This window comes from Sinocyclocheilus grahami, unplaced genomic scaffold (assembly GCF_001515645.1).
Source record: "Sinocyclocheilus grahami isolate Dianchi unplaced genomic scaffold, SAMN03320097.WGS_v1.1 scaffold1294.1, whole genome shotgun sequence".
Classification (NCBI taxonomy): domain Eukaryota; kingdom Metazoa; phylum Chordata; class Actinopteri; order Cypriniformes; family Cyprinidae; genus Sinocyclocheilus; species Sinocyclocheilus grahami.
Window position 1 is genome coordinate 206282 of NW_015506473.1, and position 4050 is coordinate 210331.

A 4050-nucleotide genomic window follows, 5' to 3' on the forward strand; every position below is an offset into this window, starting at 1 on the left:
AGGGAGAACAGAGAAGAAGAAGAAGAAGAATAAGCGCTTCTGGAAGTGGCCCACTCTTCACTTTCCTTGCCGCAGACCTGGAACATATGACCTGGAACATATGACCTGGTCAAAGCTGAGAAGAAATGCGGGATAGAGGCGGGAACATATCAGAGACATAGCGATGGTACAATCACATCAACATCATGATGCAAATATTGATAAATGACTGATTCTTCAGTTACAGGAACTTCTGTTATTCTTCCTTTTAAGAAAAAGAAAAAACTGTCCCATCACTATCGTCCAAAACACGAAGTAAGTTTAAAGTAAATTTAAATATCAGAAACTGAATTAAAGATTTTTGATCTGAACTTTGTTAGATGTCATTACCGGAAATAAATTGATTTACATTGTTTAGAGAAGTTCAGGATATCAATTCAAAACTGCCCCAAAATGAAGAACTACAAGAATTTGAGTATGTTAATATTTTATTCATATTATTTTTGATTTAATTCATATAACAGCTCCAGCTCTTGAAGTCCTCCCCGCTGCTGAGGAACAGCAGAAGCAGGATGTCCTGGACAAGGGTAAGAATAAGAAATCCATGAGAATTAGAAAAGGTCATTATAAATTATAAAATCAATCAAATACATATATAAAATTGAATTTCATAACTACAATTGTTTGTCTGTTACTAGGCCAGAGTGTGCACGAACCCGGTGTACTTTACCCCATCACGTCAGAGAACAGTCATCCTAATCTGCCTGATGAGGCGCCTGTTGGTGGTGTTGAGACTGATGGAGGGAGAACGGAGGCAGGGAGAGAGAAAGTTCTCCTCACTGCTGAGGAACGGCTTGTGCAGGACATCCTGGACAAGGGTAAGAATAAGAAATCTATGAGAATTAGAAAATGATATTATAAACCATTATTATATATAGAGTATTATATAAAGTGGCATTTCATACTAACCACAATTGTTTGTCTGTTATTAGGCCACATTCACAAGCAGTATAAAATCAGCTGCAAGATGGTGAAGGAGGATGTGGGACTCGCTGCAAGGATGGACTTAAGGTTTCAATTTTCTTCACTTAAAAACTTTGCACATCTGTTCAGGATTTATGACTGGAGTGATATCAACTATCTGCACATGCTAATTCTTTGTTTTGTTGATTAGGTGGCTGTGAAATGTTCAAGGAAGATGCCAAACATGCCATCTATCAGCGTGGCAAGTAGGCTGCGCTCTCAATGTTATTTCCTCTTAGTCACCGTTTTCAGTTTATCACATCTTATATTGATGTTAATCACAGACTACAAATAAGCTTTTAGTAGGCAACCTGTTTTGATTTGTGAACCAAGTCATTATTAGGGATACTGCCTCCATCTAAGCATCGTATTTTCCTTCTTTTAGCCTGGTCATCCCAAACGCCTTCCCATGGAGATTGGCCTGATGCTCATGGCCAATAAGGGCCCCAGCGTTCCTCAGATCATTAAGCTGCTTGACTGGGAGGATGACACAGACCACTACGTGATGGTCATGGAGCGCCCCATTCCTTGCATGGACTTGTTTAGTTTTGTGGATCACCATGGAGGAAGACTTGACGAGGGGATGGCACAAAATATTATGCGGCAGGTCATTGATACCGCTAAAACTTTCTGTAAGCGTGGCATCTTCCATCGTGATTTAAAATTGGAGAACCTTCTGGTGAATGAGGACACCATGGAGGTCAAATTAATTAACTTCGGGTGCAGTGCGCTCATGAAGAAATCTGCCTTCAAAGTCTTCCAAGGTATGTGTTATGAACTGCTTTGTTAATTATCTCACAGAAACACATCCTATATATAATCAACATGATGCGATAATGTATTAAACATCAGACATGTTTCCTGCAGGCACAAGAGAGTACTGTCCACCTGAGTTCTACATTAAGGGCAGGTACCACGCAAAACCGACGACAGTGTGGACTCTAGGGTTCATCCTGTATGAAATGCTGTGTGGAGAATATCCTACATCCTATGACCGACACATGATCACTGTGAACCTCTGGACCAGACCTGGCTTGTCAAAAGGTGAGATCTTCATCAAACAACAAAGAACTCTAAATCATACAAAAAGGACCAATAGCTTCAAAGAGATCAGGTGTAAAGTATAAGTTATAATCAAATGTCTCTCTCGTCTTTTTGCACAGAATGCTGCCAGATGATTTGTGATTGCCTGCAGGCCAAGCCACAGGAGAGACTCAGTCTGGACAAGATGCATCTCCATGACTGTTTTAAGGTACAGTCTCTATGATTAGCCAAGCGTTTTGTTGGTTTAGTTTGATCATCAGTCATCATTAATTTAAAGTCAATTTTTCTCTAAATGTAATGTATTTAGACAAATAATGCTGATTTATCTTTTTGTTTCAGGTCACGGAGTAAGACACAAAGAACCTCAGAAAACAACTCCTGTCACGGCCACCCTGTTGTTTTCTGTCTTCAGTCAGCTTTGCGTCTCGCGGGCTGACAAGAGTGGCCTTTCCATCAGTCCATTCAGGCCTTAGCGTCTTGCGCGCCCTGCAAGTCCTGGTAGCGTCTGGCGCCTTGACTTGAAGCAGCAATACTTGCGTATTGTTGTTTGGGGATCTGTAAATAATAGTAAATTTTTTATTTGTATTCGTTTATTTATTATAAGGAATTTTGTAAGAAAATGTATAAAGAATTTTATACATCTTTTAAAAATTAGTATAAAGAGTTTTGTAAGATGATGTATAATAAATTTAGATTTTATTTATATTGTGCTGTTTTGTAAGAAAATGTATAAGGAATTTTGTAAGAAAATGTGTAAGAAAATGTATAAAGAATTTTATACATCTTTTAAAAATTAGTATAAAGAGTTTTGTAAGATGATGTATAATAAATTTAGATTTTATTTATATTGTGCTGTTCCCTTGTAGAGTTTCACAGTACATTCACCTGCAGTACTTTAGGCTCCTGCAAAAGTCATTTTGGCATGTTTCCTCAGATTGTTGTGTTGTACATGTGTACATAGGTTTTGTAAAAGTTTTGACATTATAGTCACAAGATTAGTCGTTGTGTGTCACACTCAAATATATCAGCCTATATCTCCACAAACAGAATTCTTGTGCTCACTTTTGCTAATTGAATTTTGTGCCAAATCAGACAAGTGGCCTAGGACCAGTTCGAAAACTGGGGAAAATGGCGGACAAAATTAAATGTAAGGGTTAATCAACGGTTTGCCTGCTTTAACGTGGAGGCAAAGAACCACCCGACGCGAAGTGCGTTTAAAGTCCGTTAATGCATGGCAACCCGTTGATAATCCCGCTTATTCCATGGTCATTTGCCAAGTTATAGACAAGTTAAAACTAGTATTGCTCGTTACAGCACAATATTTGACCGACTGGGTAAAAATGACGGTTATTTTCGTCAGTTACGGCTAGCTCTAGCATTCTGCCCGCTTTAAATCAGACCGAGATGAACTAGTGCGGTAAGATCACATTTATTTGAACGAATTACAGCATTTATTTTGATTAATTATCGATTGATTGATCGAGAGAGAAAGATGACAGTTGTGTGTGTGATGTGAATGAATTATAGCATTTATTTGAATTTATAAGGTGTGTGTGTGTGAATTACCTGCGTCGTCTGTGCGTCTCTCTCTACAAACATTTGAAGTTGTGATTTTAGTTACTCAAAGGTGACATATCATGAAAATCTGACTTTTCCCGGGTTTAATTGCTATAATCAGGTCTCCGGTGCATCTACCAACCAAGGAAACGTGAAAAAGATTAACCCAGTAAAGCCGCGGTCACTTCTTCTTCTCTCGAGTTTTTTGGCGGATTGGCAAACCACCGTTAAAGGTGCATGTCCGCCACCTACTGGTCTGGAGTGTGAAACGTACACGGTTCAGCTATGAATTATTAAACTATTATAGATAAATAAATAAAAATATTATAATAATAATAAAATAAACCAAAAAAATGTGTTAATGTAAATAAATACAAAATTCCAAACTTCAAACTGTTTCCATTAATCTTGTCTTTTTTAAATACTTAAACAATTCTCCATATATTC

The 4050-nt window shown here is 37.9% G+C and overlaps 1 long non-coding RNA gene across 1 annotated transcript; it reads right to left on the bottom strand.

Moving 5' to 3' along the window:
• Positions 1 to 501: 501 nt before the first annotated feature.
• Positions 502 to 3792, bottom strand: LOC107568932 (uncharacterized). Its single transcript, XR_001606832.1, has 4 exons — positions 3613 to 3792; positions 949 to 2601; positions 696 to 847; positions 502 to 556 (listed from the first exon to the last, which is right to left on the bottom strand). It is a non-coding gene; the product is annotated as an uncharacterized lncRNA (long non-coding RNA).
• Positions 3793 to 4050: the final 258 nt, after the last annotated feature.